The sequence below is a fragment of the Lemur catta genome, chromosome 2 (genome assembly GCF_020740605.2).
Source record: "Lemur catta isolate mLemCat1 chromosome 2, mLemCat1.pri, whole genome shotgun sequence".
Taxonomy (NCBI): Eukaryota; Metazoa; Chordata; class Mammalia; order Primates; family Lemuridae; genus Lemur; species Lemur catta.
This window is the reverse complement of record NC_059129.1, coordinates 50,643,180-50,667,712: the sequence shown is the minus strand read 5'-3', so window position 1 is coordinate 50,667,712 and position 24,533 is coordinate 50,643,180. Positions and strand designations below refer to the sequence as shown.

General features: G+C 53.5%; 1 protein-coding gene across 2 annotated transcripts in view; it reads left to right on the top strand.

The window, feature by feature from the left end:
• Window positions 1-24,533, top strand: part of TFEB (transcription factor EB) — a 41,043-nt gene that overhangs the window by 1,163 nt on the left and 15,347 nt on the right. The window contains exon 1 of one of the 2 annotated variants that reach the window (XM_045541900.1): window positions 10,841-10,855. The exons of the other annotated variant lie outside the window; for it this stretch is intronic. The gene's annotated coding sequence lies outside the window, so the exon portion shown is untranslated. Of the gene's footprint in view, window positions 1-10,840; window positions 10,856-24,533 lie in introns of those variants that run through there. 2 annotated transcript variants of the gene reach the window in all.

Genomic DNA, 24,533 nt, shown 5'->3' with positions numbered 1-24,533 from the left:
AGTAGTTAGATTTGGAGTGAACTTCCTTGGAGGCTCCCTGCCAGTGTAGTCTTAAGAGACGGGCTTGGCCAGGTGTGGTGGCTCATACTTTGGGAGGCCGAGGTGGGGAGGATTGCTTGAGGCCAGGAGTTCGAGACAAGCCTGGGCAACATAGTGAGACCCCTAGCTCTACAAAAATATTAAAATAGACATTAGCCAGGTGTAGTGGTGTGTGCCTGTATAGTCCCAGGTACTCAGGAGGCTGAGGCAGGAGGATCACTTGTGCCCAGGAGTTTGAGGCCCCAGTGAGCTGTGATCATGCCACTGCACTCTAGTCTGGGTGACAGAGTGAGATTCTGTCTCAAAAAAAAAAAAAAAAAGAGGGTCCTAAGACCACTCGCCTGGTGGGCAGTGTGGTGCAGTGGTCGTGACTGAGGCTTCAGACTCAGACAGCTCTGGCTCTGAGCTCTGGCTCTGAGCTCTGGCGGAGCCACTGACTGCGGCCACATTTAAAACGGGGGTAATAGCAGTTCCTGCCTCCTAGGGTGACGGTGAGGATGAAATGAGATGCCATGCTTAGCAAGGCCTGGCCCGCGGCATCCGACAGACGGGTGCCGTTACTAGGCACCTGTTTCAGAGATGGTCACGTACCAGGCTGTGAGTTGGGCTACACAGACATCTTTGGAATGATATTTTCAAACTGTGAATCAGGGCCATAATATTGTCATGAAACCAGTGTAGTGGATCTCCAGGAGCATTTTTTTAACGAAAAAGAATAAAATAAAAAATATTCAACTGTCTCTAACAACGACTTTAAGTATTGTTTTGTAGAACACTGTTGTGTGTGTGAGTGTGTATGTGTGTGTGTGTTTGTGTCCAGGGTCAAACAAAATATATTTTTCTGTGAGTCATGGTGAAAAACTTTGGGACCAGTGCTTTAGAGATTCTCTCCCTCCTGGGCAGTGTTTACTGAGCACCTACTGAGTACAACACCCAGCACCAGTGCTGGAGCCAGAGTTCTGTCCTCTGCAAACCTGACGCTCTGGCTGGGGGGTCAGGCCAGTCCTTTGCAAGGTGGCTGACATGTCTGTGGGTCAGCAGGGGCAGGGGCTGGGGGTGGTCAGGGAGGGCTTCCTGGGTGATGGCCGTGTGGTGGGTAGGAGGAGTGGGAGGAGACGATGCCTGAGCATCCAGGGGCCAGAGAGCCACCGACGAAGACGGGAGGCTCCCTGCCAGGAGCTGCCCATGCTAGCTAAAGCGGAGGGTTGTGTAGGGGTTGTCTGAGGGCACTGGGCGAGGGCCGTGCCTGCCTGCCCTGGCTGGGGTCGGGAAGGGTAGCAGAGGACTCAGGCTTCCCACTGCCTGACCCCCGCAACTTGCAGGATCTGCAGGGGTGGTGGGTGGGACCCAGGGCCCATGGCTCAGCCATTTCCTCCTCTTACCTTGGTTCCTGGAAGCTCCTGAGCTTTCTCCTCCCCCTCTGCAGCCCCCACTGGCTCTGGTGGGCCTGCCTGCGACCTGGCTCTCACCTCTGACCCTGGTCCAGAAGCCACAAGTCTTTCTACCATTTAGATCCCTGCCCTGGCAAGTGTGTAGCCCAGTCAGAGCCTCAGTTTCTCCATCTGTAAAGGGGGCATACTAAGCCAGGAGCAGCCAGCCTCCTGAGTGGTGATGCCTGTCTCGTGACCTGATGCAGACAAAGTGTCTGTAGGAAGTGTGGAGTGCTCCGGGGGGTTACTATTGTCGTCTCAAGGCTGGGAGGGCCGGGGAAGGTCATGAGGACGCCAGCCGCCTGACTGGAGATCCTCCTGCCCCCACACCCCGTGACCCAGGGCAGTGGGAGGAGTGGTAGGGAGACGCCTGTGACCCATGGCTGGGGATATCCCCGGCTCTGAGCAGAGGTGGCCTGGCAGGAGACTCAGAGGATGAGACCCAGGCCTGGCGCGGGTCTGGGAACCCCACCCTCCAGAGCCCCAGCCTGCGTTCCGCAGTGCAGGAGCCCCGGCTTGGGGTCTGTGGTGCCTGGTGGAGCCTGGTGGAGGGCGGTAACCTGGGACTGATACGCAGGGGCGATTGCGAGGGAGCTCTGGGTGGCTCCCGGCCTGCTGAACACAGAGCCCAGGGGCTTAGGCATAGCTCCCACAGTAGAATGTGGTGTTTAATGATCGGTCACATATAGTAAGTACCTACAGTGTGCCGGGCACTGTGCTGAGCACTTTTGTATATTTGTAAATTTAATCTCACAATAACCTAATATAGGTTATCCCATTTTACAAATGAGGAAACTGAGGCCCAGAGAGGTTCAGTCCCTCACCAATGGGTTACCTGGCCACTCACTGAGTGGCAGTGCTGGGTTGAGGGCAGGAGTTCTGGATTCAGGCTGCCAGGGTTCAAATCCAGTACCTCCCACTAGCAGAGGGCCCTTGGACAGTGACTAAATCTCCCTGACCATTAGTTTCTTCCTCTGTTGCTGTGACGTGGTGACTGTAAAGTGCTTAGCACGCAATCAGGGCCCAGTAAAGGGGACCCACTTTGTGATCTCTCCTGCCCATAGCAGTAGCCTGCTGTGTGACCCTTGGCCAGTTTTCTGGTCTCGGGGATCCCCGTGTCCTCAGTTGTGTGACATAGGGTGCCGATCCCTCCTTTGCCTCTTTCAGTAGGGTTGGGGAGGGCCCCGGGCGGGTCCCGAGGGAGGCCTTCGGTAAGCAGAAGTGCTGGGCTACTGGAACCCAAGAGCGGCCGGGAATCTTTCAGGGCCTGCGGCTGCCTGCAGGTCTCTGCACTTTGTGTGTCCTGTCCAGCTTCAGGCCTTCGTGTTTCCCATGGATCCCTGTGGGTGTTTCAGCTAGTGATCCCAGATCTGCTCCAGGTTTTCCCAGGATGTTTTCTGTGGAAGGGTTGGCGGTCAAGCAGGCATGGGAGAGTGGGAGTCAAAGAAAGCAGAAAGCAAAACAGGTGAGGGACTGGGGAGAGGATGGTTAAAGGATACAAAGCTTGAATGAGACAGGAGGAGTAGGTTTGGTTTTTTGGTTTTTTTTTTTTTTGAGACAGAGTCTCACTCTGTTGCCCAGGCTAGAGTGCCATGGCATCAGCCTAGCTCACAGCAACCTCAAACTCCTGGGCTCAAGCGATCCTCCTGCCTCAGTCTCCCTGGGATTACAGGTGTGAGCCACCGCGCCTGGCCTTGTTTTTGGTTTTGAGGGCTGTTGCACAGCATGGTGAATATAGTAAATAATAATGGTTTGTACCTTATAAAATCACTAAGTAAATTTTAAATGTTTGCACCATCAAAAACGATAAATATTTGAGGTAATAGATATGTTACTTGGCTTAATTTAATTATTCCACATGGTATTCTTAAGTTATAACATCACTTTGTACCCTGTAGACATATACAACTATAAAAAAATAAAATGGGTTTCTTTGCTGCAGGACTTCTCAGAACCTTTGATATGCTGATATTTGTTGGGCGTATCTAATATAGGGTCATGATATACTCCAGGGCTGTGGTACCCAACCCTCGGGCTGTGGCCTGGTACCGGTCCATGGCCTATTAGGAAAACGGCATCACTGTCTGAGCTCCACCTCCCCTGACCCCTGCCCCTCCCACCCCATCGATGGAAAAATTATCTTCCATGAAACCTGTTCCTGGTCCCAAAAAGGTTGGGGACCACTACCCCAGGGTATCTCAAAGACCTGGTGGTTAAAGCCTCATTTTCCAGAGGGAGAAACTGAGAACTAGAGTGAAGCTTTGGAAAGGATTTCCCAGGTCATACAGTTCTCTGTGACAGAGCAGGGGCTAGACCCCAGCGCTCCTGACTCCATAACCAGTGCTCTGGCTGGACACCTCCTCCTTTTCCTCCTTGTTTTGTTCTTCTCAGAGGAATGCTGTGTGCAGTGCTGCTCCCTTCCTGAGTGCTCCTCGCCTTTCTCTGGCCCCCTCTGTCTGGCTCCCAGTGTCACAGGGTGTCCTGTTCCCACTGGGCATGGCTGAGACGGAGCTGTACCCGGCGTATGGCTCCTGGGAGGTCTCCCCAGGCGCTGGATGGCGATGAGACTTTATCCCAGCTGCAGGGCCCCTAGCAAGTCAGTTCCCTTTTCTGAGTCTTAATCTCCACAACTGTATAATGAAACTCATCATCTTGTCTGTCATTGGAGTTGTTGAGAAATTTAGCTCTGCTATCATATGTGAATGTGCTGTATTAATTTTCAATCCATGTACAGATTTCCATGAGTCTAACAATTTTTATCATCCTGGGGGCAACGAGGACATGGAAATCTAGCAGGGGATCTTGCATCGTTAGGACTCCTAAGTTATGATCCCCCGACATTTGACGTCCACCCTTTAGCATATTGCCACCCCTCTCTTGTCTCAGTTCTCCTGTCCACCCCTGAGGTGGGCCAGTCTGGCTGACTCTAGGGACCCATTTCACAGGTGAGACACGAGATGAGGCATGATTTTCAAGTTGGGGACCCAATTTTCCTAGTTTCCTGCTGGAAGTTGGTGTTAGAGCTGGGAGAGAAAGTCAACGCATCTTCGTGCCTCAGTTCACTCTGCCTTGAGCAGGGAGTCCCCACCAGCTCTGCCCACCCCTCTGATACCTGCCTCCCTTCATGGAGGGAGGCTGCCCACCTGGCTTGTGGTGGGAGTGCAGGTGGGCATGCCGAGGGACACAGCAGATAGGGCAGAAATACTCCAGGCCCTATGCTGACTGTGGGGGGCTCCAAGTGACAGGCCAGGGCTGTCTCGTCTCCCTGATAGAGTCTCCTCTCCCGGAGGTCTGTTTGCCCAAGTTATTCTTATCACTGACTCATTATAGTGTCTATTTTTAGCCCTGTTTCTAAGTGTTGCCAACATCTGGTGCAGCCAGTACTGAAGGAGGGGGGTTGGCAGGGGCGACCCCTTTGGGCATTTCTGAGGACTGGAGCCTCTGGCAGGAGAGCAAGGACAGAGTATTCTATTTCCTGCACCTAGGAAACTTGAAGACGGGCACGCAGTAGGTGTCCTATTCATGCTTATGCATCGATTGCCCTCCTCATCCTTCCAGCTCTAGCTCCTGTGTGCGATGGTGTTAGCGTATAGCTGGAGAGCAGGGGCTGAAGGTGTTTATCTCATAGGCTTTCTTGCGTCCAGCCCTTGGGGTCCAGTTGACCTCTGACCCCTGCAGAGAGGGGCTTCAGGGGCAGGAGGCAAGCCCCAATATGGGCACCTGTGACAGCCACCACCAAAGGAGAAGCCCACAGATATTATAGAGAGGGAGTGTAGCACAGTGGTTAGATGTGCAGGCTCTGCAGCCAGACTGCCTGGGGTTGAGTCCTGGCTTTGCTACTTCCTAGCTGTGTGAACTTAGGCAGCTCATCAACCTCTCTGGGCCTCAGTTTCCTCATCTGTGAGATGGGGATGGGAGTGTAGTGTTGTGGGGATTAAGTAAGGAAACAATGTATGAAGTGGCTAAATAGAAAGTGCTATATGATAGAGGGATGTTGGTGTCAGTATAGTTGTATTATTATTAATGAGCAGCTCTGTATGTGACATCCTGTTGGGGTGAGTTGGGTAAGAGGCTTCTCAGCTTTTCTCTGGGTGAGATGAAGCTTGCAGTGGGGCTCAGAGGGGCCAGTTATACCCAGGCATCATCACGATGGTGGCAGTATCTGCAAGGCTACAGCAGGGGGTCAGCAGTGCACAGGTGGGTTGGAATCTGGGCTTTGGCACTCACAGGTTGGGCGACCTTGGGTGAGTCACTTAGCCTTTCTGAACATCCATTTCTTTATGTACAAGACAGAGATTGTAATACCTAGGCCAGGGGTGGGGAAACTTTTCAGATTGGAAGGCCACGTTAGTTTAGCTGTAATCAAATAAGGCTGCCTTCAAGAAACTTCAATTAGATGTACTTAAAAGTGTACACTATTTTGTAAAAATCTAACTACTGGGTACTTAATAATTTCAAAAAATGAAAACTGTTAATTTTAAAGTTAAGTAAACTTTTAATGACTTTGTTGTGTCTGCTTTTTGTTGGAAGGCATTTGAATATTTGGTTGCAACTTGGAGGTCTGTAGTTTCAGTTGATCTTCTAGATCGGTGGTCCCCGATCCCTGGGCCATGGCCTAGTACCAGTCCATGGCCTGTTAGGAACTGGGCAGCACATCACCGCCTGAGCTCTGCCTTACCCTCCACCCCTGTCCCCTGTCCGTGGAAAAGCAGTCTTCCGTGAAACTGGTCCCTGGTGCCAAAAAGGTTGGGGACTGCTGCTCTAGATGGGTGACAGTCGTTTGTGACCTTAAGGGCATCTTGATTTGGGTTAAGTAGGGGAACGTAGATTCATTTGCAGCAATTAAGTGGTTGAAAAGCAAAAAACCATTTTTCAGACATGTTGCCAAAGGCATGGGTATTCTACTGCATTTTTCCATATTTCAATTGGATCTTTTTTAGCGTCAAACAATGACTTTAAAATGTCATCTACTGAGAGCTCAATGAAGTCCATCTGTGGTTCTTTAGGTGCCTTGGTGATATCAGCTAGGTGAGGCTGAAATGCTAATCTGAGTGTGATGTCATGATTCCCAAAGTCAGTGAACCTTTCATTGTCTTCTCCAATTAATAGGCCTATAACAGCTGCATATACTTCAGATGATTCACGTATATCATCCTGCTCATCAATGACCTTTGCTAACTGGGGATAATGTTCATCAGAAATTTCTTTTTGAAGAAATATTTTGAAAAAAGATAGCTTTTTTTGAAATGCTTAGAATTTTTGCCACATATCATATATAGACTTAGTTTTACCTTGCAAATAAATATTTAAATTGTTTTGATTTGATGTGATATCACACAGAAATGCTATGTTCCTATAGAAATTGTCTTTCAGCAATTCACATTGCTGATTCTGTTCTTCATAGAATTTAACTATCTATTCTTGCAGAGATAAAATTTTGGCTAATACCTGTCCCTGCGATAGCCAACACACTTTAGATTGATGCAGCAAATCCACACTGAATACCTCATTGTTCAACTTTAGCATGGTACAAAACTGATGATACTGTGTTGGATTTGCATGAATACACTTAACAATACTTATAACTTGTTGCAAAGTGTCCCTTAAAATAGTAGCTTTGTAGCTTTGGCACATAGAGTTTGCTGATACGAGATACAATGAAAAGAAGTGAGAGCGTCTGGATCTGTTAATACTTTTTTTTTTAATCTGTGCAATAAACCCTTCATGTTTTCCTGTCATAGAAGGTGCACCACCTGTACATACACTTACTAAATTTACCAAATTCAGTCCAACTTCACATTTGTCTTGAAAGCTGTTGAAGATATCTATTCCCTGTGTTCTGTTCACAAGAGTGCCCAAAGCAAGTAACTCTTCATAGCAAAGAAAATCTTCTGTTATGACCCGAATGAAGTATATAAAACCTGTGCCAAGTCAATAGTATCAGCTGATTCATCCAAAGTGATTGAATGATATATATTTTCCTTTTGAAGTATTGCATGAAGCTGTTCTGATAAGTTGAAGGCTAATTCATGCTGCTGATCAGTTATGGTTCTCCTTGAAAGAAGCAGTTGTTTGTACTTTGAAATGTACTGGGGTCTAAGCATCCTACAACTTTGACAATGCATTCTTTCACAATTTCCACATCACTGAATGGCTTCCCTTTTTTCCTGAGTATATAAGCTACTTAATAAGTTGCCTCAGTGGCATTATTTCCAGGTCTTATTGCTGCTTGAAAGAATTGCCATTGCTTTTCATCTTTTAATTTCTGCAATACAACCTTTTTTGCACCTCTCCCTCTAATTTAAAATATTTATGATCCTTATGAGTGTTATTACACAATGCTGATGAGCATTGAATTTCTGTAATGTTGATATTGCAGTATCACAAAGCAAACAAATCATCTTATCTTTAGCAGAAACAAGATAATATTGCAATTCTCAATCCTCATTAAAAAAAAATCTGTTTTCTTCCTTCAGCGTTCTCTTGGTATTCTTTGATATGATGGGCTGTTAAACGGACAGAATTAAAAATATCGTTGAGCTATGCAACTATGCACAAATTCCACTTCAAACAGAAACACAGTGCACCGTTGTCAAAAGTTGATAACAGCCTGGTGTGCTCGATCCCCGTAAACTCTCGCCAACCAGCCTGGTGCAGTAGTGGCGCCAGCCAGGCGGGCGAAGTTAGAACTAAATCATGAGCGTAGCAGCCGTCAATTTAGTCCTTATGGCTTACTAATGTTCTAATTGTGCCAGTCAATCTGGGAAAATTGTTTTATAATTTGGTATTTTAAATATGTTCATTTTAGGCCGGGCGCAGTGGCTCACGCCAGTAAACCTAGCCCTCTGGGAGGCCGAGGTGGGTGGATCGCTCGAGGTCGGGAGTTCGAGACCAGCCTGAGCGAGACCCCGTCTCTACTAAAAATTGAAAGAAATTATATGGACAGCTAAAAATATATATAGAAAAAAATTAGCCAGGCATGGTGGCACATGCCTGTAGTCCCAGCTACTCGGGAGGCTGAGGCAGGAGGATCGCTTAAGCCCAGGAGTTTGAGGTTGCTGTGAGCCAGGCTGACGACACGGCACTCACTTTAGCCTGGGCAACACAGCGAGACTCTGTCTCAAAAAAAAAAAAAAAAAAAAGTTCATTTTAAAAATAAAGTATTAAAAATATAAAGGACGAACAAAAATGTATTAATAAAATAAAAAGATTTGTTTTGTAAAGTTTGGATTCAGTCAAAAGGCCACACTTAAGGACCTAGAAGGCACATGTGGCCTTAAGTCCGCAGGTTCCCCACCCCTGACCTGGGCCAAAGGGCATGATGTACATGCAGCATTTGTCCAGTGCAGCGTGCATGATAGGATCTGAATCCACAAGATTTTTTTGGGAGAGGGATGTTACTGTGTCCCTTTCCCATGTGAGTGATGGGGTCCCACTGCATTGGGAGTGATGGAGAACAGCTTGGCCCAAAGTTTGGAGGGGCAGGGACTGTGGCACTGGCTCTCCCCGAGCTATGTGATCCATACGCCCTACCTGCTTCCTCGGGGCTTCTGTAAGGTAAAGAGGCCAGAGAAAACTGTGGTCTTCAGACTCTTCCTCAGTAGCCCAGAAGGTGCCAGGGGACTGTCCGGGAGTGTGGTAGAGGCCTCCAGTTGGGAGCAGGTTGTCTGGCTCTCCCCACTCCCCACTGATGCCTTCTTGGTCCTCACACTGACTCCTCGTGCCTAATGGGAGCTGCTTCATTCTCATGTTTTATATATCGAGGTTCCAGGCAAATTGTTTCTGAAAATAGGTTTCTTCTGCTAAAATCAGCCTAGGACTCTCTGGTGGGTGACTTCCCAGGCTCCTTGTCCTCTGACATTCTGTGCCCTGCGGCCGCCATGGACTCTGGGAGGGGTGCTGACCTGTGCCGGGGCTCTGGTGTGCCGTGGGCACTGGACACCCCGCGTGCATGGAGACACAGCGGGGGCTGCTTCGTGGACGGCTGTTCTGGGCTAGAGCTTTGAGTGCCGCCTCGGCCCCGATGCACCCCGGGATGGGGGAGCCCTGAAGACAGTAGTCAATCCCATCGGTGGGGCTCACAGGAGGGAGCAGTGGTATTGGGCAGAAAGGCCCCTGCCACACAGCCGACATGTAGCAGGGGCTCAAGAAATTCTTGAAATGCATTAATGAAATGGTGCCAGCAAGGTGGTGGCAGCTCTTCCCCTACTGCCCTGCTCTTCCTTCTAGCCACCCCTCTTACCCGGCCCTGTTCTGTCTGACTCACCTTGAGCTACCCCAGGCCTGGATTCCAGGCTCAGCCTCATTCCTAATCTTGAGCAGAGACACTTCCCCAGTCTGAGTCTGTTTGTCCACCTGTATAATGAGGGGACGGGCTCGGCTTCAGAAGGTCCTTCTGAGTCCCACAGCCTCTGTTCCCAGGGCCTGGGGATGACTTCTCAGGGTGGGGTGAGGGTGGTAGAAGCTCCCCCCATATGTGTGTGCATGTGTATGTGCAGGAAGGACTCAGGGAAGTGGTCCTATCCGGGAAAGGTCCTCTCCTCCGACCAGGCAGGGCCCCTCAGGGCCCAGTGCTCCGAGACACGGCACTGTTGGGGCCTATAGGATGTGGTGTGGCCGCTGCTGCTCAGGCTGGGGGTGCCTGTGGGTGTCAGGGGATGGGCAGCCATCCAGCTGTGTCTGCTGGGCTGGGACTGCCACCGCGATTTTGTGTGTGACCTTCGGGGAGTGTGGGTGGCAGCCGTAGAAGCACATATTTGTGTCGTTATGACTGTGTGAAGGAGTGTGCATGTGGCATCTAGCTGGCGAGGGGCAAGGGCACTTAGCGCCTGTTGCCCGGGTGCTTCCTGGCTCTGAGGAGAATGGAAAGTGATTCATGTAAAGGAGCCCTCCCTATTTTGGCCCCAACCTCAGGTATAAGGTGGCCTGGATTCCTCCCTGTCCCCACTGCCCACCAGGTGCCCGAGTTCTCCCTCCTCCCTTGCCTCAGACGCTGTTTCTTGCTTGGGGTAAGTGGCTGCCTTCAGCTGCAGTCTGACACCCCTCTCAGGGGCATTTCAGAGGAGTCGGTGTGGGGACCGGGAGGCCATCAAGCCTCCTGAATCCTGGAGCCAGGCAATCCCCGCGCCAGAGGAAGTGGCCTGCCGAGGCCAGGGCTGGGACGCTGTGGTCAGCACCGGTACCAGCCAAGTGGTTTTCCAGCTTGAGAAGACCTGTGAGGGAGGGGAGGGGACAAGCCCCACCTGTCCACTGTCTGGCCCGCCATCCTTGCTGCAGCCAGCTGGTGACTCATTCCCCTGGGGAGTGAGCCGGCTCCTCTCCTCAGCACCCAGTGCCCTGGTGCAGGCCGGGTGGCCAGAAGTCCTGGGTGCCTCAGAAAACCTGTGGTGAGCCCAGGTCCCTAGCAGGCTGGGGAGGGGGGAGCAAGGCCCTCTGTATGGGGTGGGGGTCGCAGCCAGACTTCTCTTGCTCCTTCTCCTGGCCCCTGCACACATCTCCCTTCCTCTGGCCACAGAGGAAGCTGCAACCCCAGATTATGTAATGGATCCCAGATGCCTCACAAGTGAGCCGTCCAGCCATCGGCTAGACTCGGAGTCCCCTTTCCCCAGTGCCTGCCACCAGGACACATTCCCATTCCCCTCCGCGGGCTCAGTGGGGGGAGTGGGTGGTGCTTACCCACCTCTGGACAGGGCTGTGCTGCTTCAGAGGGGGTGGGGAGGCTTTCTCCAGGGACATGAATTCTTGGCCTGACCCCAGATGCCGGCCTGCCCAGCTCCGCTCCAGGGTAACGCTGGGTGCACACAGCCCCATTGTGTGCCTGGGCCCGGTGCCCACTGAGGGCCTGGCACTGGCTCTATCAACAGCAGTGGCTCCGTCAACTCCTCAGCACCCCCTGCCAGGACCTGAGCCCTTGGGCCCCTGGTGAGGAGGAAGAGGGAGGACTGGTGATTAGAGGTGAGAGTCCTAGGTAAGGGGCCAGGACCATTTGGATAGTCAAGAAGCCATCCACTGCGAGAGACACAGAGCAGGGAGGCCTGGCCTACGCACCGAGGAGGAAACTGAGGCACTGGGAGGCTTCATTAACTTGCCTAAGGCCTGCCAGCTAGCAAGTGGCAGAGCTGGGGCTGGTGCCCAGAACCGGGCCTGAGCCACTTGCCGCTGCTTGCTCAGGCCTGGGCCAGGGCTCAGGAAAAGGTGGCCGCCTTCTTTCTACAGCCCAACTTTGAGGAGCAAGGCAGGTCTCTTTCTGCAAAATATGTGTCGCCAGGGTGGAAGAGGAGCCTGCAACAATAGGGTCTGGGGTCCCTGTGTGCTTTCAAGAAGCATGGCGGTTGACTTGCAAGGATGGTGCTGGTGGCTGGGCAGGCAGAACAGGTCTCCAGAGCTGGAGGGCAGGCTCTGTGCCTCAGTTTCCCTGCTCTGCCTGCACTATATAGCCCCTGTGCCTTCTGGAAAGGGATAGGAATGTAGAGGTGAGATGTGGCCAGGGCTGGGGCCTGTACCCCTGCTCCTGAGCTCCATGGCTGGCTGGGAAGCCCCCTTTACCAACCTAGACCCTCATGCAAGGCCTCTCAGTGCTTCTATTCTGAGGGTTTGGCCTGAGCCACCCACCTCCTCAGGTTTCGCAGCCTGAAGGAGCCTCTGACACCAGGTGAGGCTGCCAAGGCGGCAGCCCAGCTCTAAGCTGTGAGGGTTCTGCCTCTGCCTTGGGGTGCCCATGCCTCCCAGGCCAAGGTGAGGGTACCCAGACATGACCCTTGTAGAGTCTGCCCATTTTTGTTTTTATTTTGAGATGGCAGGGGGTCTCCCTATGTTAACCAGGCTGGTCTCGAACTCCTGGGCTCAAGTGATCCTCCTGCCTCAGCCTCCCGAGTAGCTGGGACTACAGGCACTCGCCACTGCTCAGCTTGCCTTGTGTTTTACTTTCCAGGCTCAACTTACTCACTCCGAGAGCCCCTGCCCCCTGGGCTGGGTAGGGCTGAAGGGCCCTTTCTTCTCCACTCTCCCCGACCCTGTTCCCCTCTCTGTCCCAGGCATGAAGCCTGACTCCTTCCTTTAGTGCCACCTCAGCCCTCTTAGCAAAGGGACAGGGCATTCTGCAGTGACCACAAGATTATGAAATGCCAGAGCTGGGACTTAGGGACAGGTGGGGAAGAGGGAAGCTGGAGGGAAACACTGAGGCCATCTCCCTTCACACGCCACCCTGGAGCCCTGTCCCCTTCTGCACTCTGCGTGGGCTCTTCTGCCTCTGTTCATACGTTCCCACCAGCCAGGTAGCACGTCATCATCCCAGGCCACAGAAAGGGCGTGTTGAGCCCAGAGTTTTTGAAACATGGCAGAGCCCAGAGGGTCAGTGCTGAGTGTCCTCTACCTGGAGGCCACATGGGAGTTGGTGAGAAGGAGAAAATCTGGGGACACCCCTCAGGAAGCTCACATTCTAGTCAGAAAACCAGACAGAGTACCTTCTCTCTGTCTCAGTCTCTCATTTGCAAAAGGGGTACACTAAGAGTTCCTCCTTCTTGGTATTGTTGGGAAGGTCAAATGAATTAATACATGATAAAGCCCTTAGAAACCATTCCTGACAGACTGTTAAGTGCTCAATGCAGATTTTGTTATTAGTAGTAACAGTTCATAGTGGTAGAAGAATGACAATACATGATATCAGGTAATGGTATTTTTTCCGAACGGAATTGTACCACTGGACAGGAGCTGCCTAATTCATCCCTGTATTCCTGTATCAGGCACGGAGCCTGGCTTGGAACAGACTAAGTAATTATTCTCAAATGGTGATCAGAGGAGGGTGAAGTCAGGGTAGCCTGCCTAGACGAGGAGGAGGCCCTGGAGCAGGGCTTCCAGAGATTAGGAGGGTTGGATAATCTGTGGGAGAGAAACTGGGGGAGCATCTGGAGGCCCATATTGGGTTGGGGCGAGAGAGTAAGGAGGCCCCCTTGGCTGTACCTAGGGCTTGTTTAGGGAGGGGGATTCTGCATGCCTTGAAGGCAAACTCCCAACTAGAGAGTGCGGACTTTGTCTGGTGGGTGGTAGAGAGCCATTGGGGTGATGGAACAGGGAATGACCTTTCTCTGTTGCTTAGTCCATGTTGTTTCTGCTCCCATGTTCTCTGAGAGCTATTTTCATTCTCTATGTTTCCAGAGATGTTAAATCCTTCTCTCTGCTCCTCAGCCTCTTTTCTCTGATCCCTACTGACCTCCATCCCAAACACCCACACTCTGTATTTGGCTTCTCCTTGGCCATCTTGGCCTGGATAGATATCCAGCCATTCACCACTCCGTTACGTCCATCCATTCATGCATTATATTCATCCATCCATCTATCCACCCATCTATCCATCCACCCATCCATGCATCCATTATTTCCATCCATCCATTATTTCCATCCATCCATTCTTCCTGTTCTGCTTTTGTCTGGCTTCCCCTTCCTCCCCTGACCCCTGACCCCTCTTGCCTGGAGTAGGTGTTAGTCGGAGTTGGACTTGAGGGGAGAGGGATACTGGCATTGTGTGACCACACGGTGGGAACTGGTACAGAGGTGACTAAGCTGGGAGGATATCCTCTGTTCTGACGTAGCCCTATATATCCTTCAGGGAATAATCCTCCTCCAATAATGTGTCTAAGGCTCATAAGAAGGATCTTTCTTTGCATTTGTCATCCTGATAAATGAAAACACAGATTTCCAAAACAGATAAATTAGGGAGTGATGGGATCTCATTCTCTTGTTTGTAAATTTAGCAGAAAGGGATATTGAACCAGATGGAAACTATGCACACAATTATTGTATCTGTTCTGTCTCCTTTCAGACATCCATCCATCTATCCATGCATGTATCCATCTATTATATCCATCCAGTCATCCATCATATTCATCCATCCATGTATGCTTATGTCCATGATATCCATCCATCCATCTGTCCATCGATCCATCCACTCTTCTACACATGAATTATATCCATCCATCCATCCATCCATTGTATTTCTGCATTCATCCATCTATGCATGCATCCATTCTATCTATTCATCTATCCATTATATGCATCCATCCCTCTATCCATTATATCCATCCATTTATTCATCCATTATATCCATCTATCATATTTATCCATTCAACCATCTATGCATGCATCCATTATATCTATTCACCTATCCATCATATCCATCCGTTGGATCCATTTATCCATCCATTATATCCAACCATCCCTCTATCCAATATATCCATCCATTCATCCATCTATTATATCCATTCATCCATTCATTATATACATGCATCTATGCATCCATCAAATATTTGAGTACCTAGCCTGTAAGAGGCACTACATTAGCTACTTCATATTTAATCCTTACAGAAACCCTCTAAGATGGACATTATCCTCATTTTACACATGAGGATCCTGAGGCCCTGTGAAGTGAAGTAAGTCGGTGAAGGTCACACACCTAGTAAACCACAGATACAGGATTCAGCTGTAGCTGCTTCAAAATGCATACTCTTAGTGGTGAGTCAAATGGCCTCCCTTGGTGTCGCCAGTGCCTAGTTCTGAGCGTGGAACACAACAGTTGTGTTATTGAATGAATGGGCGTGCTAAGGTTCTGGAATGCTGGAGCTCTACAGTTCTATCCTAGGGGGTGAAAGGCAATGCTGGGCTTCTAATCCTGTTGAAATGTTGACATTTGCCACTGGTAACTTAATGTTGCCATCACCAGCCCAGGTATGGAGGTTTCTTCTCCATACAATTTGCAACCTTGGCAAGTCCTTTTTCTTCTCTCCACCTTCCCAACTCTGCTTCCGAGGGCAGTCTTACCTTCCCACAGGTAGGAAAGTTCTAGGTACACATTTGGCCATTGCATCCAGCTCAACCTGTGTCCCCAGTGACTGGGCCTTACACACCTGCATCCCCACAAGTGGGCCAGCACCCATTGCTCTGGTCACTTTATTGGCCTTTCTTTCTAAGCTTCTAGAGTTAGTTGCTCAATTTCAGGTCAAAACTGGTTCCTCAGGCTCCATTGGCTGAGACAAAGATGTGAGTGCAAATAGTTTATTTGGGAAGTTATCCCAGGTGCACCAGAAGTACAGTTGGATTTGTGAGACAGGGAAGGGAAGGAGGCTGATAAAATGTGTGTTAAGGAGCAGGTGACTGCTGTGGGCATCTGAGGCTTGATCCCACTGGGGCCCTCTCCTCTGTAGAACATGCTTTAGAGTCACCTGGTGAAGGGATCGGGGTCTTAGGTTAGGGGATGCAGGGAGAGGACAGGTGGTTAACTTCATTGGCACCAAACAGGATGCTGGCAGCTGGAAGTGCCCAGTGGGCAGGCTTTAGACTGTGAGTGCCCAGGGGGCATGGCTGAGGCCCTGACAGCTTCTGCTATACTCACTGAGTCCTGGTGGTCTGCCAAGCCCCCCTCTCACAGCCCCCTTTCTACGTCCAAGAGGCGTCCTCAGGCAGACCCTTCCCACAGGTGCCTGTCATCAGTACCACATTCGTTGTGTTCAGCAGACACTGAAGGAGAACCTACCAGGTGCCATGGGCAGAAAGAGGGAGCTGTCAGGGTCCCCCATGGCACTCACGGCAGGGGAGAAGTGACCTTGCACGAATGAGGTGCTTACCATATGCCAGACACTGGCTAGTGATGCCTCTGTGCTATACCCTGTCCTAGAAGGAGGTACAGACATGCTGGGTGGCACACAGCCTGGAGCCATCTTTGAGTCCCCTCCCAACACTCACATCCTGAGACTGTGATTGTAGCGGTTTTCTGACTTCCTTTTCCTTTCTGTCACTGCCCCTGTCTCTTCCCCTAGCCCGTGGCTGCCACGTGGCTGCCTTGTAGTCAGTCAGGCACTGACCCTGCTGGCGCTCTCCCTGTGTCAGGAACGGGGTGCAATTCACGGGCAAGAGGGGTTCATTTTATGCAAGGGCACCCACTTTGTCCCTGGTGAATGCTGTGTCAGTGCCTGCTTCCTGGAGAGGGGCTTCCTCCCTCTGGGCTCCACCTGTGCCCACCCCCAGAACCCCTAAGTAATTATTCTCATGCCCAGGTCTCATGCCTTGCAGGGCTCAGGGAATGAGAAGAATTAAAAGAGGGAAGTGGTGGGTAGGTAAGGCCCTCTGGGGTGGGCCGAGGGGGAGGGCAGAGACAGCCATGTGGCAGGGGCCGGGCCCTGCCTGTGTGTCCCCACTGGAGACGCTGTATTGGGCCATGGCAGGCACACCAAATCACAGTCCCTTTGACTCCTCCCTCCAGCCACTGGCCCCTGCCTTTCCCTGTCACGTTTCACTTCCAGACCGGGTTTGGTCCACCAGGTGCACGTGCCCAGAGGTGGGGGCAGGAGTGTGTCTGCCGTCTCATTCCCTCTGACGTCCCCCCCACTTACTAGGAACATCCATCCCCCCGCCGGTGGGCAGGGCTGGCCTTGGCAGTGCGGACCTCTCACGAGGATGGAAAGGTGGTCGTACTTATTCCAGCAGGCGTGTCGGTGCGAGGCCTGGGAGCAGAATGAGGAGGACTTGTACAGGAGTCGGAAAGTGGGGTCTATGGTCAGGGCTGTGCTACAGTGTCCGTGCCCCAGGGAGGAGTCCCAGCCCTGTGGGGAAGTGGAGCAGCTGCGCGCCTTGGGGCTGCGGAGAAAGGATGCTTGGCAGAGAGAGCGGAGGGCAGACCTCCTGACGCCCCGCACCCACAACGCACACAGAATTCACGGCACTGGGTTCCTCTCTCTGTCCTGGTAAGGGCAGAGTCCTTCTTGTGATGTTTAAGGACGAATAAAAGGTTGGAAGTGTCTGTGAATTTTGTGAATAAGGCCCTCGTGTTCCTCTCATCCCTGGAAGTGGGGGGCCCAGTGAGGCGGGGGCAGGTGCGGGGCGCGGAGTGCTGCTCTGTGGGTGTTTCTGCTCTGTCGGGGGAGCCTGGCTTTCAGGGCAGGTCTCTTCCGGCTTCCTGGACAGAGAGCGGGTGGAGATGCCAGCCGGAGTGTCCCTGGGCAGGGCAGGAGCAAAGCCGGGCTCTGGGTCTGGGGCAGCTGACGTCACTGGGGCGTCCTGGGGTGGGCCAGGGCTGGGGTAGGACCCAGGCAAGGAGCCCCCTGGACTGTGTGCCCCATTAACTCTTCCTGGAAGCCCAGCTCTTAGGTGGGGCAGGGGAGGAGGGCTAGTGGGGTAGGCGTGTGGTGCAAGGGGAGAAGAGCCCCTCGGCTTCCAGTTGCTGGGCCACGCCTGTGGCTGTCCAGGGGCTTCTGCCCGTGCTGGCCGCCCCGTCCTGCCCCCACCACGCGTGAGTCAGATCGAAAGCAGAAGCTGCCAGACATTGCGCAGGGTGAAGTGAGGCAGAACCAACTGTGCTATTTTGGAACCTGGTTAATTCCCCCTTCTGCCCCACCCCCTTCTCTCAGGGCTCCCACCGCCTCCCGGTCTCGGTACTTGGCTTCCTCAAGGGGACAGTTGGGACACGGCTTGATTTCCCCTGGCATGTGTGTGGAGGGGTGTGCCAAAAGGCTCCGGCCCTTCCAGGCCCCCCACCCTGGCCAAGAGGTGCTGGCTCATGGGGACCAGTCCTCTGGGTGTTGGGAGGGCAGAGCGCCCCCTCCCACTGGGAGCTGGCGGGCAGGGTGGCCCTGGCTTCCAGCACTGGCCTTCTGGGCCTGGCACCCACCCTCCCCCTGCCCATCTTTGGCCACTCTCAGGTCAGCTGTCAGCTGCCTCTCCCAGGGGCGTGAGCTGACGAGGGCTTCAGGTGGGAGCCTCTCCCAGCAGTGAATCTCGGAGGGTTGGGAGGGATTTCCGGACCCAGAGGGAGATATTTTGGGGCCAAGGGCCTTTCCAGAACCTGTGAAATCACACACCCTGCTGTGGCCCTGACTGACTCTCCTAGTTGATGGTTCTTTCTTGGGCATTCCTGGCCTGCTTGGGGCTCTGGCCCCACGTTTTAGGGCTTCTTTGCAGCCCATGTGAGCCCGGGGGCCCTGGCAGTCCAGCCTTTGGTGGTGAAAGAGGTCAGTGGGGCGTGTGTTCTGAGCTGGAGATGGGGTGCGAGGTGAGAGCTGTCTCCTGTCCAGGGACAGGGGGGACAAGGGTCCCTGCCCCTCCGGAAGCTGAGTGGTCAGGGAGAGGGTGGGCTTTGCCGTTGTCCTGTGTGTGTGCATGGGAGACGGCTCAGGCTCTGTGGATGTGGCTGCCTCTCAGGGGCCCCTCAGGCCAGAGCTCCACCCGGCAGCCGGTGAGGTGGGCGTTTGTGCGCTAGGGGACAGGGGTCAGCAGGCAGATGCCCAATTAAAATTTGGGTCCTTGCTAACCAGCTGAGCAGGACTTGGGTTTCTCATTGCCCAGATGGAGGTGGGGTTTAGGCAGGTGAGAGGGAGGGGAAACCGGTACGGAGGAAAGAGTGGCCCCCTAGGCCGGCTGCAGGGGTTCAGCGCCCCCAGGCTTCCTGTGGAACACATGGCACACGGGCCCAGGCACACGCTGTCCCCAAGGTTGCCTGCTCTCTGCTGCAGCTGTTCTTTGGGCAGGCAAGTCCCGGGGCAGTGGGTATGTGATGGTGCATGTGTCTGTGGGTACGATGGCTCGTGTGCAAGAGATGGTGTGTGTGTGTGAGAGGGCGGGTCTCACACGGTCCGACTGGGTTTGTTTTCTGCTGGTGACCGTATCAGCTTCTAGGCTGCTTGCTCGCAGACACGGCTGTTTCCCTCTCCCGCATGGGCCAGAGCCCTGCCTGCCGGCCTCCCCCTTGGCTCCAGGCCTGAGAATCAGGCTGTTTGCTCAAGTTCACTGTGGAGCTCAGAAGGGCCCTGCCTGTTCTTTAAAATCTCTCTCTGTACCAGGGGCCTGCACCTCCCTGCTGTCTCCTCCCACCTGTCACCAGTTTTCATGCTGGGAACCAGGTGACCATGTCCCCAAAGGCAACAAGGAAAGTTTCTCTAAGGTGCCCACAGATCTCCTGGGGTGATTTGTTAAAAGGCAGATTCTGACTCAGTAGGTCCGGGCTGGGACCTGAGCGTCTGTTTCTAACCTGCAGCCGGGAGATGTGATGCTCACAAGGCCCTCTCCTGTCAAAGGCCTTCGCTGTGCCACCAGATGGGCTGTGGCCGCCTAGGCAGGGAGCTACCACTCGCGGACCACCCTTCAGGTGCCAGGCACATCGCACACTTCAGCTCCTTTTACCTCCTACCCTCTTACCGAGGAAGGTGGCATTACTGCCATCCTGTTTGACAGATGGGGAAACTGAGGCTCTGAGAGGTTAAACGCCTGCCCCCAGTCACACAGCTGATAAGTGGCAAAGCCAGTTTTAGACTCTGGTCCATCAGGGTCCGGAGCATGTTCGTGTTCCACTAAACCCAACTGTCTTCCAGAGGGCAGACTCGGAAGAGACAGTGCAACTTCGTTCTTTTGGTAGGGGTCAAATGCGGCTGTCAGGGACTGCAGGGCTGGGCTGGGTGGTTCCTGGGTGGGAGTGGTGTCTTGAGGGGAAGAAGGGACTGAATAGGGGTGCTCCGTGCGCAGGAAGTGGTTGGGTGTGCAGACTCGGACACTAGGCACTCCACTTCCACTCCCTACCAGCTGTGTGACTTTGGACAAGTTTTCAGCCTCTCTGTGCCTCAGTTGCCTGTCTGTAAAATGGGGGATATGTTAATACCTCTCTCATGGGTGGATGGGTGGGGTTGTTTTGAGAATTAAGTCAGTAATATATATCAACTCAGAACAATGCCTGGTGCATAGTAAGCGCTCAGTAACTCAGTAATACGGGTAACAATGCCTGTTGGTTTGTACCTGGGAGACAATAGGCCACCTTCTGCGAACCTAATGCAATTGTCCATGCTCATGCTCATAGATGTTTCCTTCCTTTCTTTCCCCCACCTTCTCCAGTCTTTTATTTAGCAAAGTCTGGTTACTTCAGTTATAAGAGGGTTATTTCCAAAGTACTCAGAGGCAGATTAGATTTGTAAAAACAAAGCCAGGGAAGAGTTCTGTGCAGTGGACAAGCCACAGGAGACTGGAGAGGCTGGGCCGGGGTGGGAGGAGAGGGAGGCCCAGGAGCAGGGCCAGGAGCCAGGCGCTGGTGGGGTAGGAGTGCTCTGTGGACCTTGGGCCTGGGGCAGGGAGGCTGGGGTGTGGGTGGCTTAGGTACTGGGGCCCTAAGGGCCATTATTAGCCAGCTCAGGAGGATAGACACAGGGAGGCCTGGCCTGGGGCTGGGTTTGGGACCTGGAGCCAGAAACCGCTGTGTGCCTGGCTGTGAGCTCCTCTGTGCCCCTTGTGGCCGCATCTTCTCACACCTGGAGTCAGTGGGCTTCCCTGCCCTAAGCAGCCGGCTGGCAGAAGAGGCTGGCGTGTGGATTCCCGTCTCCTGAGGAGATGGAAAAGCAAAGGCTGGGTCCCCAAGGCTGCCGTAGCTCTGGAGAGGGGGCTGTCCCCTCCCAGCCCTGCCAGCTGACTCCACAGGGACCCAGCCTCGCACATATCCCCGCTGCCGGAACCCTTGGCACCCCACACCGGAAGGACCCTGTGAGAGGTCCCATCCAGCCCCTGCACGTTATTAGTGGAGGGCCCAGGGCCCAGAGAGGGGACAGGACTTGCCCAAGGTCACACAGCTGGGCAGTAGCATAGCCAAATGCAGGTCTCCAATCCCACTTTGGCCCTGGGCAGGCTTTTATGCCAGGCCTGTGGGCTTGAGGAGCCCTTCCGAAACAAACTCACTCCAGAGGGTCAACGCTTGTGGGCCCCAAATCCACTGTGGCATGAAATGACCAATCAGACAGAGTTTTGAGCTTCATCCTCCCTGGGGAGGGGCCTCCGTGGCCACATGGGCCGACCTGTCATCCATGAGGACAGCTGACCTTCCCCTGCAGGGGAAGGGAACAGGTCCACTGGGGTGAGTCCGACGAGGCTTGGGGCACTTGGAGTCCTCTGTGCACCCCCTCCCTTGCCCTCAGGCCCCTTTCCTGTCCCAGGAGCCATCTATGGGCTGGACACCTCTCCTCCCCGCCGCCACCACACTCACTGCCCCGTGGTCCCGTGAGCTCTCTGATCCCTGCGTCACCTTTCTGTCTGGCCAACCTGCTGTAGCCCCTGCCCCCGGCCCTCTCGTGGGCCATGGTGACCACCTCAGTGGGATTCACGTACGTTGTCCCCGAGGCTCCTGGGCATGGCCGGCTTGGCTATTTAGCAAGAATGTCTGCACGTGGGGTCTGGGAAGGCTGAGGGGTGTGCAGGCCTCCCTGGGGACCCTCTGTAGGATTCGCTGAGGGCGACATGGCATGGGGGGAGTGAGGCAGGGCTGGGAGCGTAGGGGACCATCACCCATCTCCATCGGGGGGATCATGGCTGTGGGCCCCAGGTTTCCTCACCTGTGCCGGAGCTGTTGGTGGCCACACACCTGAGAGAGACCTGGGCTGGAATCTCCGCCTCACTATGTCCTCGTAGCATGACCCTGGACAAGTCACTTAACCTTTCTGAGTTTCTGTTTCCTCATCTGCCATCGTTGCTGTTTGTCCCATGAGGTGTTTGTGGGGGATAAGTGGGGTCTGACGCAGGCCACGTGTTGAGTGCTGTGCCTGGCGCGTGGCAGGGACTCGGTGAGCGTGTGCTGCGGGGTGGCAATGGAGCGTGTGTCGGGCCACTGCACAAGCAGCCCCCAGGCCCTGTGTCTCCCCCTGAGAAGCCTGATGGTGGGACGGCGTGGAGGCTCTGAGGAGGCTCTGGAAGCTTCCTTGTAGCTGAGGAGCCTGGTAGGGCCAGGAAACACCTAGCGAACAGGCAGAGTGGACACACGCAGGGCGTTCGAGTGGACGGGACGCTCGGGGGTGCAGGGAGCAAGGGAGAGCGGGCTTCAGGCTCCTCACTCGCCCCACCCAGGAGAAAGGCAGCCGCGTGCTCAGGGGAGCCTCTGACTGCCAGGGCCAGCAGGGGACTCGGCAACGCACCCGCGTGTGTGTGTGTGTGTGTGTGTGTGTGTGTGTGTGTGTGTGTGAGAGAGAGAGAGAGAGAGACACACAGAGAGACAGAGGGTCTGCCTGGGTGCCTGGGCTGGATCTGTGCTTGTCTCCAGGGCGGAGCACCCCCAGGACCTTTCTGGTTTCTCCTTTCCCCACCCACGTCCTGCCGTGCCCAGTGGCAGTGCTCCTGGGCAGGCCTCACGCCAGGGCCCAGCTGGTCCCTGTGGGACAGGACAGGACACCTCTCTGGTCTGCAGTTGCCTTTGAAGCTGCTCCCCCTGTTGCCCTGGGCCAATGGGCCAGCGGGAAGCGCCAGCTCCCGCCCTTTCCTGTGGGATGTGACGGGGTCTTGGGGTGGATGGGCCTGAGCTGTGGGAACTGGAGGCCACTGAGTGGGCCGGGAGCTCTTGTGACCCCTGTCTCCTCCCCTCTCCTTCCTTTCCCTCCTTCTCACCTCCTACTAGTGCTCAGAGACTTAAAAACAAGCCTCTGCCCCCAGCCCTGCAGCCCCCTGCAGCCCCGTGCGGTGGATCTGGGAGAGGCGGCCACACGGTGGTCCTGGGTTGGAGCCTTGTACAGCTGCCACTGATGCGCACTGTGCAGGTTCCCCTTTTGAAGCCTTGGCTTCTTCCTGTAATTCACGATTTGTTTCCTGATCTTTATTCATCACAAACAGGGGTTTGGTCAGTCTGCACTAAGTGTTCCCACTTGGCAGAGCGATTATGTTGCATGAAAGACACAGAAGGCCACATCCTGCGCCACGGCCGTTATGTGCTGCTGGAGACCAGCACACTCAGCCGTGGGGATGGAGGCCACGCTGGGGTACCCTCCGGGACCCTGCCCCGGGAACCCTCCGGGGTGAGGGAGACCCTCTCCATCTTGACCTAAATGGTGATTTTTACAAGTACAAACCTGTACAAATTTATGAGGCTATATACTATAAATCTGTGCATTTTGCTGGATAAATTATAACTCAACAAAAAGGAAAAAGATTAAAAAAATGAATTAAAAATATTAAAAGCATGTACCTGTACCGTTGACCTTATTTCTGCTTCTGGTACCACTCCAATCAAATGGTGCACATTTACCAGGTGACTTTAGTTTGCTATTTTTCAGTATTGGAAATAGCCAGAGAACCCTGTTGCTACCCTTCATAACCTCTAGGAAACCACTGGGCCGGATCCTGTAATAATAACCTGCATTATTAAGTGTCCTCTCCAGTGTGCCAGGCGCTGTGCCAGGCGCTGTGCCAGGTAGCCTGCCTACTTCACAGGTGGGTTCATCATCTCTGCAGAACCCAGAGAGGTGGGTGTTATTCTTCCTCACCTGCCTCTCTCAGATCCACTGCAGTGAATTACAGGATATACAAGATTTGAAAAAGAAAATCTTAAAAACTCAAGGCTTTTGGAGAGGAAATACAGAGGGTGCCTGGAAATGGGAAAAGCAGGCCCGGGGCCTTTCTCCCCCCTCCAGTAAGGAAACAGCGGCTGGGGAAACTGCCAGGCTGCGCTGCTCTGCCCCAGCCTCGGGCCTTTTGGTGCTGTGGTGTGTGAATCCGTGGGCGAATGGAGGGGACCCTTTCCCCAGAAGGAACTTACGAGAATGGGGACTCGTGCAGGGACACCCGCAGTGGGCCTGGATGCAGCAACAGTGAACAGTGGCTGGAATGGTGGCACCTCCCTTCTGCCCACATTTTCACCCTTGCACAGGCCTCCACACCCAGCTTCCTCACTTAGGACACAGCTCTGCAGGAGAGGGGGCCCCAGCTGGCAAGCGCCACTTGACGGATGGGAAGACTGAGGCTAGACCCAGACACTGAGTCAGGCCCAAGGCTGGGACTGGAACGCAAGCATCTGATGCCATACCCTAGGCCTTCCCCAGAGCATCTTGTGGGCAGGCCTGCTGGCTCCGGGAGCCGTGTGACACCTCCCCATGCCTAGCTATGTTTGGGTCTGGGCTAACGGATGCCCCCTCCCCAGGCCCTGCAGGGACCCACGACCATCTTGGTAATTTGGAATGGCCTTGTCCGGGGGGGTTATGTGGCCATTCTTTTTCTGTTTCCTAGTTCATCAGGCCTTCCTCTACCACCTCCCCTGCCAGGAGGGGCTCAGAAAAACAAAACAAACCCCAA